The sequence below is a fragment of the Somniosus microcephalus genome, unplaced genomic scaffold, assembly GCF_052327205.1.
Source record: "Somniosus microcephalus isolate GS21.2 unplaced genomic scaffold, FLI_Smic_1.0 unresolved_chr9, whole genome shotgun sequence".
Lineage (NCBI taxonomy): Eukaryota > Metazoa > Chordata > Chondrichthyes > Squaliformes > Somniosidae > Somniosus > Somniosus microcephalus.
This window is the reverse complement of record NW_028225187.1, coordinates 38806150-38819828: the sequence shown is the minus strand read 5'-3', so window position 1 is coordinate 38819828 and position 13679 is coordinate 38806150. Positions and strand designations below refer to the sequence as shown.

At 43.1% G+C, this 13679-nt stretch overlaps 1 pseudogene; it reads left to right on the top strand.

Moving 5' to 3' along the window:
- LOC147085093 (osteoclast-associated immunoglobulin-like receptor) overlaps positions 1–12569 on the top strand; it is a 32430-nt pseudogene extending 19861 nt beyond the window's left edge.
- Positions 12570–13679: the final 1110 nt, after the last annotated feature.

Sequence of the window (13679 nt, the reverse complement as noted above, 5' to 3'; positions counted from 1 at the left end):
TAGCCTCCAGTCAATGGCCCAGTAAATCCTCTCCCAACGCGTGTGCCCGGAGGAATTGCCGGTTTTCAGCATGCACAGCGCATGCGCTGAAAACCGGCATTTCCTCTCCTCTGACCCAAGGGGTTAAGAGGCTGAACGCGTGCGACTACACAGGCAGCGCGTGCGACTTGGATTTCCTTTATTTTTAGAGAGTTGCGCATGTGTAAAGGCCTCCGGTTTTTATGCATTGAAAAACCACACGTAAGTACTTAGTTTTACAGGTAAGTGGCCTATAAATACAATTTATAAAAAAGTTTTCCACAGGTTTATTATTTTTAAAGAATTTACAGTAAGGTAAGTTTAGTTTTAGCCCCGATTTTTTATAGAATAATTTTTTTCAAATTTTAAAATTATTTTTAAAATAGTTTTTTACAGTTATTTATAGTTCATTTAAGTAGTGCAATGTTTTTTTAAATTTTCTTTCAAGTTTAAGTCGTGTTTTGTGGCCAGGAGTTTTCATGAGTTTGACAGCTCTTACTGTCAAACTCATGAATGAACTTTTGCAACCTCCCATTGGTTGCCCTGTGCTCACGTGATCCCAGCCGGTTCATCGCACTAAGTACGCCGCTGGGTCACGCACGCACAGCGCGGCAGGACCTCAAGCGGGCCAGTCAGAGGAAATGCAACGCGGGCCACGATTCAAATGTCAGCGCGCCGGGTAAGTGCACATCGGGGGCTTGCACACGCGGCAAGCTCCCGATCCTAATTTCAGGGCCAATGTATTTTCCGTCAATCGATTCATACCCACACAGGTTGACATTTCTCGTACATCCACATTCTGTAGTTTCCGGTCAATGCACAGTCCTTCAGCCGATTCATACCCACACAAATTTACATTTCTCATACATCAACATTCTGTAGTTTCTGTTCAATGCACAGTCCTTCAGCCGATTCATACCCACATAAGTTTACAATTCTCGTACATCAACATCTCATTGCTTAGTTTGCAATGTTATGTGATGGGATGTTTATAGTATGACAATAATAACCATTCCAATGCCTTACTTCAATCTTGAACACTTGCTGTTGCTCAATGAAATATGTCTCTCTCTCTCTCTCTCTCTCGTTCTCTCTCCAATGATGCCAACCACATTTCTTTGCTGTGTACTGAATGAACTAAACATGAAAACCTTTCAGAAGCCGGTTTACCCGAGTTCCACAAACCAACAGAATCAGATAAATGAAATATTCGCCTGAGAATGGGAGGCCCAGTTAATGAGTTGAATCAAAGGTAATTCGGGTTGTTCAGATTGAAGGGGGATGTGCAGTAAGCGGCTACCCAATGATCATTATTGAAAGCAGAAAAAACCAGACTGAATTAAATATCTTGCACAAAATAAATAATCAGCACATTCTGGCTCATTCTGTTTTCCACCTGTCCTTTGCTTGTAATAATATCAAAAAGCGATGTATGAATTGCAAGCAAGGCGACAGATTCTGTTTTTTATAAAAGTGTCCTCATATGTCATTGAGTAGACTTTTGACACACAATTTCATACAGTATTTTTGATACAGATGAACTCTCGGAGCCGACTATGTACATGGACCCAGATTCCGGTGCAGTTTCAAACGGGGAAAATCTTGCCATTTCCTGCAAAGGTGACATTCGATCCAGAGGGGGAACATTTCTCTTGTTCAAAGATCAGAAAGGAAGTCCTGTACAGTCTCGTACTGTGAGTGGCGATGAGCGGATTGTGACCTTCAACATAAATACCCGAAGCGAAGGCTCAGTGGGAAATTACAGTTGTCGATATCAAACAGAGGTTGTAGGACGTTCGATAATTTCGCCATTCAGTAAAGATGTCCCGATTATGGTGAAAGGTAGGTATCAACACATTTCGAAACCATTGTGTCTCAATTTCTGTCTCGTTCGCTCATATATAATTAATATAGGCGACCAGTTCCCTTTAAAATCGAACTGAGATGTACTTATTTCCATGCTACAGTTAACTGGGGATCTGTTTTTGATCTATTGTCTTAATCTTTCCATGCGTGCTGTATAGCCTGCATAGAAACATAGAAATATAGAAGATAGGAGCAGGAGTAGGACATTCGGCCCTTCAAGCCTGCTCCGCCATTCAATGAGATCATGGCTGATCATCCAAATTCAGTACCCTGTCCCTGCCTTCTCCCCATATCCCTTGATCCCTTTAGCCTTAAGAAATATATCCAACTCTTTCTTGAATATATTTAATGAACTGCCCTCCACCGCCCTCTGTGGTAGAGAATTCCACAGGTTCACCACTCTCTGGGTGAAGAAATTCCTCCTCATTTCAGTCCTAAATGGCTTACCCCTTATCCTTAGACTATGATCCCTAGTTCTGAACTCCCCGGCCATCATAAACATCCTTCCTGCATCTAGTCTGTCCAGGCCTGACAGAATTTTATAGATTTCGATGAGATCCCCTCTCAATCTTCTAAACTCCAGTGAGTATAAGCCCAATCGACACAATCTCTCCTCATACGTCATTCCTGCCATCCCAGGTATCAGCCTGGTGAACCTGGCTAAACCTGTCACGAAATAAACGCTGGATGGGTTAGTTAACTCTCTTTATTTACATGCGTAGAGTTTCCAGGTAACTCCCGATTTCATCTCCCACCCACTTTGTGTTGGTCCATCACTATCTGAAGACAGCCCACATACCAGGGAGTGTCCGGCTGTGTACCTTCAATGCGGCCTAATAGGGTGAACTGAAGATCTTCCATTTGACTCCAGCAAGCGAGCTGTGCCCAAGATCAATAATATGTGCAAAATGAAGAGGTATACTTAGGCGCTCCTCCATTTACTGCAAGGCCTGATTGACTTCGAATGCTGATCCTAAACTTTAACAGCCAATCAGTGTCCACGAATCTTTTCAATGGATTGATCAGAAATTGAGTTACATTCATACTTCAGATATCTTGCTGCAGTTGTACAGGACCTTGGTGAGACCACATCTTGAGTACTTTGTGCAGTTTTGATTGCCTTTTCTGAGGAAGGATGTTCTTGCCATGGATGGAGTGCAGCGTAGATTCACCAGGCTGATACCTGGGATGGCAGGAATGACGTATGAGGAGAGATTGGGTCGATTGGTCTTATACTCGCTGGAGTTTAGAAGAATGAGAGGGGATCTCATTGAAATTATAAAATTCTAACATGACTAGATGCAGGAAGGATGTTCCCGATGGCCGGGGTGTCCAGAACCAGGTGTCACAGTCTAAGGATAAGGGGTAAGCCATTTAGGACAGAGATGAGGAGGAATTTCTTCTCCCAGAGAGTGGTGAACCTGTGGAATTCTCTGCCACAGAAGGCAGTAGAGGCCAATTCATTAAATGTATTCAAGAAGGAGTTGGATATATTTCTTAAGGCTAAAGGGATCAAGGGATATGGAGAGAATGTAGGGACAGGGTACTGAATTTGGATGATCAGCCATGATCTCATTGAATGGCGGAACAGGCTCGAGGGGCCGAATGGCCTACTCCTGCTCCTACCTTCTATGTTTCTATGTTTCTATGGTACAATTCAGATTCACTCAGATACTGCCAGGTATGATGAAATACAAATACGAATAAAAAAATCCTTGAAATACTCAGGCTTCCTTTATTGAAACAATGAACATTACGGGGCGATATGATGCAAAATTTTACAATTATAAAAGCATGGTAGAAGACCGATAAAACTAAACTATTCCCAATAGTTATGATTAATAATGAAGGGGACGGAATTACAATATTAAATGTAAGAGAGCAAGAAAAAACTCTTTATAGCACGAGATGTAGAAGATATGGAATTCCCAATCAAGGATAATGGTTGAGGAAGTAATCAGTCAAGGTTACATTATATCGGTGGATGAATGAAAAGTTGATGAATGGATTTGCGAACAGGGTTGTGCAAATGTGATTCAACTATTTGCTCACCAGTCGGGTCGGCACAATTAAAGACGAAGGGCTAGATTTTCAGTTGCTTGCGCCAGCATTTAGCGCCTTAAGAGAAGTGATTTTCGGGCGCTATGCGTGTAGCGCCCGGGCGCAACGCAGTTTGCGCCCCGCCCCAAATTAAGTTGCCCGTTAGCGCCGGCGCAAAGTTTAGCGGCCGCCCGGATGTGCGCGCAGAAAATGATGTCACATCCTCGTGCAACGCCCTTTGGCCGCCCCGAATCCAAACTTCAGTCGGACCGCCCCATTGTGCGGCTGGCGTCCAGAGCGTTTGTAAAATGGAACGCAACACAGCCTGGGGAGCGCAAATTAAAGGGCACTCCTCCTGCACTATAAAAGGCAGTCTGCATGTGTTGTCTGGAACGGTCCAGTATGTTGTTGTGAACGGTGTATTTATGTTTCCGGCCACCACCGCCACCTCCTCCTCCTCCTCCTCCTCCTCCTCCTCCTCCACCTCCTCTTCTTTGCTCCTTTCCCCCCCAGACTCTGCCTTTGAAAAAAACACATGCACCCTTCCCCTTTAAGAGCTCACTGGCACCAGAGTGTCTGCCGTGCGCGGCGCCCGAGCTCGGGTGTTGCGCTCTGCACCGCCGGCTTAGCGCCTAAAGATAGTAATGGAACGCCTCTTTTAGCGCTCCACCAACCTCTTAGGGCGAAGCCACTGAATTTCCGGCAACGGGGCGCTACTTTGGGGCGGGCGCTAACTTCGGGCGGGCGCTAAGGTTAGCGCCCCAAAACTGTCTATACTGAAAATCTAGCCCGAATTGTGCACACTTTGATCTAAGTATTCTACATGGACTCAGAGCCTCGTCTACTGGTACCCACACACTCCTGTTTGCGTGTCTGTGTGTGATGATACTTTATCTGGACTCCATGACAATGCATGATCAAACTGAACTTCATCACAAAACAACAACTGAATTGTGGCTAATTGTAGTCGGTGCATCTAACTAAGATCCGAGGCCATTGCCAAGAGATTCCAAACATTATCGTTTCCATATCACAGCAAACTCACCCCAGTTGCCACAACTCTCAAAGTTCCCTTTTAATGTTTAGTCTGCCCGGTCCCAAATGATTCTTCTCACTTCACATTCAGTGACCAAGGCATCTCAGGAACCGTGTGAGGACTCTCCTAGTTTCTGCTGTTGCCAAGTTTTTCAGTCCTTCCTGTAGCAGCTTGATTTTCAGATGTCGAGGAATGTTCCCTTTCATCCCCAAACAAGGACGCCTTCCATTGCCTTCATCCTTGCTGCGAAAACTCGAAGGTTACACGAGACAAAGCAAGAGGTCTATCTGTAGCACCTGTCCAATATATAGCGCCTTTAAAGCTGTATAACGTCACAAGGCGTTTCACATGATCATAACGGTACTAAACCTGACAGCGAGTTTAGGAAGGAGACAATAGGACTTTTCGTCAAAGAGATCAGCACGATTGGATAGGCTGGTGTTGTTTTCTTTGGAACAGAGGAGGCTCAGGGGCGACTTAATTGAGGTGTATAACATTTTGAGGAGCCTAGCTAGAGTGGATAGGAAGGACCTATACCCTTAGCAGAGTGTTTGTTGTGGCAAAATAAAATTAATTAAATCCGCACACTAGTCAGCAAATGCTAAAATATCCAAGCATTTTATTGGAAACATAGAAAACACAAAATTATTCAACAGTACAAAACAAACAATCCACGGAGGTACCTATAGGCTCATCAGGGAGTACAGCTTAGATTCTCCGATTGTCTTTGGTCTCCGGTATTTAAGCATACAAAAACCGTGGCAGGCTCTAAAGCCCGCGTGCACATTTGTTAATTGGCTGACTCCCCATTTCGCGTCACATAATATTTATTGTCACATGACCACCTGATGTTTTATTTCCTGACCCTTCGTAAAACCACATGTCTGCATTTCTGTTTGACTGTGCCCCGTGTGGTTTTACTTAACTCTAGGTTCCATTTCTTGTGGTTGTCGCTTCTGTACCTGTTTTATCTAATCTTGCAAAAGCATCAAGACCTTGCGGTCAACATGTCTGAACTGTCTCCGCTGTTGCCTCGTGTGCAAGCTGCATTGTTAACCTCTTAATTCCTGTAGGGTGCCAATGCTTCACTTCTGAGCCATATGCAAAGCCTCTTTATTTCTGGCTGTTGTTGCCAGGCAGAAATGCCTTGACTACTTATTCTTACCCATGAAGCTATGCTTCCACTAATTGTGATTTCTAAAAATCCATGTCAGTGTTCAATAACCAGGGGACATGGAATTAAACTAATTGGTATAAGGATTAGAGGAGAGTTGAGGATAACTTCTTTCACCCAGAGGGAGGTGTGGGTCTGAAACTCATTGCCTGAATGGCTGGTAGAGGCAGGAACCCTCATCACATTTAAAAATTACTTGGAAATACACTTGAAGTGCCGTAACCTACAGTGCTACGGACCAAGAGATGGGAAGTGGGATTAGGGTGGATAGATGTTCTTCAACCTCTCTGTAAATGTTTGCAATTCAACGAGTGCCGGTCCTCACGCATAGTTACTCATGACCCAAAATGATAAAACATGATGTCTTCTACTTAAGTAATAAAAATCCGTTGAGTGCACAACAGACGTTCGAAATAGAACAGTGCATTTCAAAATTTATCAGTTTATCAGGAAAATCTGATGCATTATATATTCACCTATATCACTTAATAATATCTGTCATTTGCCTCACAGAGCTCGCATTCCTACTGACAGGAGTGGACAATACTGACAATGCCACGGGGAATCTAATTCATGGATTAACTGACATCGACTGCAGCGCAAAACAAGTTAACAGCATTAATTCCTTCCTTTGTGCCCCCAGTACTCTCACTGTGACATACGCATGCAATGTTCCAACAAGAGTATGAATAAGTGAGAACCGAATCGAACCGAATTAACATTGACCAAGCTGTAAAATTCAACAAGATTCACTGCAGACAAATAATAGCAGTACTTGCTTCAATGGGCATGTTTAAGAACGTCGTAAATGCATTCCCTCCATTCATGAACTCTGGCAAATGAGTGCTAAAGGAACACGTTAAGCATTTTGAAGGAAAATATGTTAAACTCCTACAATTATTACCCTGAATATAATGTGTCATTACTGTATTGTTCTTGTTGCAGTAGAGGAACGGCCAGCAGGTGTTAACAATGTCTTTGTGTAAATAGTAAAGCAAGCGTTCATGTTCAATTTCAGTTGAATTTGGAAGCGTTAATTACTAATTTAAGACTTACACACAATGAACTATCAATGCTCGTTGCTTCTTCCACAGAACAATATCTCATGGTGCCCTTAGTCCGACTCTGCCTCAGTGCCTTCGTGGTCATTGTGATGGTGATATTCATTGTTGAGCATTTCGTGAATGTTAACCCGCCCAAAGGTAAGGCATTAAATATAATTGCAAATTTTACATTTGTCTAAAATGTTTTGAGTTATTCTGTAAAATTCTCTGGAAAGGGCATGCCTACATCGTTATACCTAATACAGAGCCTTGCAGAAGGCACCACATATCCAGTTCGGCAGTATTACATAGTATTTACAGCACTGAACCAGGTCAGTCGGCCCAACAGGTCCATGTCGGAGTTTATGCGCCACACGAACCTCATCCCACCCTTCTTCATCAACCCCATCAGCATATCCTTCTATACCTTACTCCCTCATGCGTTTATCTAGCATCTCTGTAAATGCATCGATGATGTTGATCTCAACCATTACTTGCACTTCCGAGTTCCACCTCTTACCACTCTCCTGATTAAGATGTTTCTCCTGAATTGTTTATTGGATTTATCAGTGACTATCTTATATCCATGCCCATAGTTCTGGTCTCATCCGTAAGTGCAAACATGTTCTCTACAGCTAACCTATCAACCCCTTTCATAATGTCAAAACCCTCTATCAGGTCAACCCCAATGTTCTCCCTTCTCAAAAAAAGACTGCTGCCCGCTCAATCATTCCTGATAGTTAAAACACTCCTGTTCTGATATAATTCTAGTAATTCATTTTTACCTGCTCCGTGCCTCTATATCCTTTTTATAATATGGAGACCAGAACTGTTCACAGTATTCTAAGTGTGGTCTAACCCAGGTTCAACACAATATTAGCAAAACTGCTCAACCCTCAGTCTTTTGTTTTCCAGAGAAAAGAGACAATGCCTGTTGAATAATTCCTGATAGGTATAACCTCTCAATTGTGGTATGATTCTAGTAAACTTTTTTTGCAGCTTCTGCAGACCTCTATATGCATTTTATAATATGGAGACTGGAACCGTTCACAGTATTCCAAGTGTACTCTAACCATGGTGCAGTACAATGTTAACATAGAAACATAGAAACATAGAAGATAGGAGCAGGAGTAGGCCATTCGGCACCTCGAGCCTGCTCCGCCATTCAATGAGATCATGGCTGATCATCCAAATTCAGTACCCGGTCCCTGCTTTCTCCCCATATCCCTAGATCCCTTTAGCCTTAAGAAATATATCCAACTCCTTCTTGAATATATTTAATGAATTGGCCTCTACTGCCTTCTGTGGTAGAGAATTCCACAGGTTCACCACTCTCTGGGTGAAGGAATTCCTCCTCATCTCTGTCCTAAATGGCCTACCCCTTATCCTTAGACTGTGACCCCTCGTTCTGGACTCCCTAACAATCGGGAACATCCTTCCTGCATCTAGTCTGTCTAGTCCTGTTAGAATTTTCTAAGTTTCAATGAGATCCCCTCTCATTCTTCTAAACTCCAGCGAGTACAAGCCCAATCGACCCAATGTCTCCTCATACGTCATTCCTGCCATCCCAGGTATCAGCCTGGTGAATCTTCGCTGCACTCCCTCCATGGCAAGAACATCCTTCCTCAGATAAGGCGACCAGAACTGCACACAATACTCAAGATCTTCCCTGATTTTCAATTCTATCCTTGTAGAAATTAACCAAAATGGTCTATTTGCTTTTTATGGGCTTATTTACCTGCTTCGCTACTTTTAGTGATTTGTACAAAAGTACCCCCAGATTCCACGGCTCCTCTACCCCATTTAGGCACTTATTTCCAATAGAGTATGTAGCCTCCTGATGCGTTCTACCTAAATGTGCCACCTTACACTTCTATATAAACATATAGAACGTTATTTGCCAATTACACGCCCAATCTGCAGGTTTATTAATAACTTCCTGCATATGTTGTGGGCCTCCTCTGTTTTAATTACAATACCCAATGTGGTGTTACCCGTAATTTTTTTTATTATACTTCTCCAGAGGGACAGGTGGGCAGGAACCTGATAGAGTGTGTTCTGGCAGTGTCCCTGACCCCAGATGTCCCATTCAGCAATGGTACAGGAGTTCGACAAGGCAGGGATACAACTTGCATCAATCATCCTCAATTCTACTAAGTCAATCCAATGTCATTATATGTTTGGTTTTTTATACAGGAAAATAAACATTGGACAAAACGTTGTCTCCAGACTGCCAGAACAGAAAGAACATGGTCATTATGTCCCTGGATTGAATTTCTGTTTCAGGGGTGTTTTTTAAAAACCTTTGCAGAAGAGATTGCTTGCCTGCAACGCAGATAATTTGCTACTATATTTCTTTTAAAGGACAGCTATGTCTGTTTTGATGCTATTCCCTCTCTAATATATAGGTTACAGTGACAAATCCGCACTGAACACTTTACACTTATTTTAGCAGAACATGTAGGAGAGTCAGGAAGAACAGGACACTTTCTGTGAAGTAGAAATTGATCTGTGTGAAACGCCTTGGTGGGAGAGATGAGCTGAGCCAGAGGACCCAGCGATTCCTCCTGATTAACTTGGCTATTGAAATCTGCGAGGATCACATAAAAACTTCCTCGGATGCTCCCGCAGAGGAGGAATCAATTGCTCAAGAAACAGAAGTAGGACAGGAACAGACACATAAACTTTTACAGGTTAGGGAATAGTCCAGCAGACTGCAAGCCCAAATTACATCTGGGTATGTATAAATACGCCATATTCTCAATGAAAGTAGAGCAGCTGTTAACCAAAGAGCCTGGAAATGTGTCTAGGGCCCCAAACACCCCTTCCAGGTGAAACTGCGATATACTTGTACTTCTTGCAATCTAGTATACTGTACTCGCTGCTCACGATGTGATCTCCTCTACATTGGGGAGACCAAATGCAGATTAGGTGAACGTTTTGCGGAACACCTCCATTCAGTCCATAAGGGTGACCCCGAGCTTCCGGCCGCCTGTCATATTAATTCACCGCCCCAGTCCCACTCGGACCTCACTGTCCTCGGCCTCTTGCATTGTTCCACGGAAGCTCACCGTAAACTCGAGGAACAGCACTTCCTCTTCCGATTAGGCACTTTACAGCCTTCCGGACTCAATATCGAGTTCAACAATTTCAGATCATAACCTCGGCCCCTATTACATTTTTACTTATATTTTTTATCCACATCTTTGTTTTGGCCTTTCTCCCCCCCTTTCTTTTTTTTTCTCTCTCCCACATGGCAGCTGTCTCCCATTCTGCCAGCGCATTTCACACCTAATCTAGAGCCGTCTTTTGTCTCCACTAGTCCTATCACCATCTCGTCTCATTTTGAATACCTCTTAATGTCTCTTCACTTCTCTTTTGTTCTCTCCCAGCCTGGCCTCTTAATCTATTTCATTTCCTGTGCTTCTTTAGACTTGACAAAGGGTTTTGACCCGAAACGTTGACTCTATTTTCTCTCCACGGATGTTGCCTGGCCTGCTGAGTTTTTCCAGCATTTTCTGTTGTTATTTCGGATTTCCAGCATCTGCAGTATTTTGCTATAGTCCAAGAAATGTGATGGGCAGATAATAGAAATAATGGAAGCAAATCTTCAAGAGATTCAAGAGAATGAACGTCTACAGAACAAGAATTGGCAATATCTCTGATACAAATGGAACAAGATAGGCTGAAACGTTGAACGGAAATGCTTATTTGAAGGGGAAGATTAATAAAATTGATAGGAAAGGATCATTAGCGGAAGGCAATGAGTCATGGCTGATATTCACAGGAACTGTACAGTTAATAATGTGGAAACAAATGACACAGCATCAGCCCAGCTCCAACCTCTTTGGCTTCGGATCTTATCACAATGAATCGTTATTTCTTACTATCAAAGAACCTGATCAAAGTCAGACTAGCAAAGTAACGGAAGGAACATCCTGACACCCGAAGATGGGGCATTGATGTCTTTTTAGTCTGAATTCTGAGTGATCCACGGCAAGAATGTAAAATCTGTTGGTGATGTTGGAAAAAACTGCACACATGAATGCGGGAATGGCCTTAAAGTCCTTTGAACGGATGGTGTCTGAGGTAGGAACAAACTAGTCGGCGCAGACCCCACAGTGTCAGGTGTGGCTCAGTTGGTAGCACACTCGCCTCTGGGTCAGAAGGTTGTTGGTTCAAGTCTCACTTCGAAGAAGAGCTGGGCAGTTTTTCCTGGTGTCCGGGCCAAAGATTATCCTTCAATTTACATCACTAAAAAACATTATCTGGTCATTATCACATTACCGTTTGTGGGACCTTGTTGGGAGCAAATTGGCTGCCACGTTTCAAACATTACAACGGGTGACTGCACTCCAAAAGTACTTCATTGTCTGTAAAGTGCATTGAGACGTCGGGTGGTCATGAAAGGTGCTATATAAATGCAAGTCTTTCTTTCAGTCTGATTGTTGTGGATGAGGAATACAAATGAATTAGGGACACATTCTTCAGCCTCAAGCTAAAAGTGAAGCCTAGGAAGATTGGAGTGTACTTGGACTATCAGGGCGCACTGGTGCTTATGATATGCCTCATCTCCGCCAATTCATTGATGCGTTTTCTGAGAAACTCTACCGTAACCACACTCTTGTAGTGAACAACAATCTCAGAACCGCTGAAAATCTGCAGGATTAAGGTTCAATTGGCTGCTTTCATTTCTTGCATCTGCCTTTCAGATCCTCATTCCTGTCCCATCCCTGGAACAATTCATGTTGTTGTGCACTTTGTAATTAGAGTTTAACTAATATGCCTTCAAGCAGTTGAACTCAATAGTTTGCACGATTGTATTGATACTGGCCTGAGCTTATTATTCTGATCCACAATAACCTCAACGTTGCGCTGAAGTATCAGCCTGGGCTCATTGCTAGAACTCTGGCTCACACTTGTGCACGTAATGTAGCCTGGCACTTGAGGGATGCACTTCGTGAGATGCTGTCTTCCTGATGAGAGGTGAACCAAAGTCCTGTTCACTCTCTCACAAGGAGGTAACAGATCTCACTGCACTAGTTAAAGAAGAGCAGGGCATTTCTCCCTGGCTGTTCTGGTGACATTGATCAGTTAACACACAGCCCTCAAACTGATCATCTACTCATTTATCTCATTGCTGTTTATAGGACCTTGCTGTGAGGAAATTGACAGCCACGTTTCCCCACGGTACTACAGTGACCACATTTCATAATCATTTTAATTGGCAGTAATCAGTCATTCCCTGGGCCCGTGACAGTTGCTAAATAAATTGAATTTATTGCGAATTGTTTCTATGGATGGAAATTTGAATGTGAATTCATATATATAATCTCAGCTGTGTGCCAGGTCTCAAAATTTCACAAATAAATTACCTTTGATTTCGAGTGAATTCTGTATCAGGTGAAATGTTTCTAAGTTAAGATGTGCATAACTTATGGATTGGGAAAGAGAGGGAGGCTTTTGGCAGATACAAAGGACTAAAAACAGTGGAAGGCCTACAGGAGTATAGAAAGTGCAGGGGGGTACGTAAAAAGTAATTAGGAGAGCGAAGAGATGGCATGAAAGCACACTGGTGGGCAAAATAAAGGAAAATTCCAAGGTGTTTTATAAGTATATTAAGTTCAAGAGTTAAACCAGGGAAAGAGTAGGGCCCATTTGGGACCAAAGTGGCAATCTGTGTTTAGAGTCAGAAGATGTAGGTGAGGTTTTAAATGAATATTTTGCATCTGTGTTCATTATAGAGATGGACGATTTAGGCATATAAATCAGGCAGAGGGATTGTGATATACTTGAACAAATTTTATTGAGATGGAGGAGGTACTAGCGGTTTTTTGGGCTTAAAATAGGGTAAATCCCCAGCCCCAGACAAGATGTATCCCAGGTTGCTGTGTGAGGCAAGGCAGGAGATTGCAGGGGCTCGGACACAAATTTTCAGAATCTCTCTGGCCACAGGGGAGGGGCCAGAGGACTCGAGAACAGCTAACATAGTACCATTATTCAATAAGGGGAGTAGGGATAAACCAGGGAATTACAGGCCAGTGAGCCTAACATCAGTGTTCAGGAAATTATTGGAAAAAATTTTGAGTGACTGAATTAGTCTCCACTTGGAAAGGCAAGGATTAATCAGGAATAGTAAGCATGGCTATGTAAGGGGGAGATCATGTCTAACCGATTTGATTGAATTTTTCGAGGCGTTGACTATGTGTGTGGACGAGGGTAGTGCAGTTGACGTAATCTACCTGGACTTCAGTAAGGCCTTTGACAAACTCCCACATGGGAGACGGGTCAAGAAGGTAAGAGCCCATGGGATCCAGGGCAATTTGGTACATTGGATCCAAAATTGGCCTAGTGGCAGGAGACAGAGAGTGATGGTCGAAGGTGGTTTTTGTGACTGGAAGCCTGTGTCCAGTGGTGTACCGCAGGGATCGGTGCTGGTTCCTTTGTTGTTTGTAGTGTACATTAATGATTTATATATGAACGTAGGAGGTATGATCAAGAA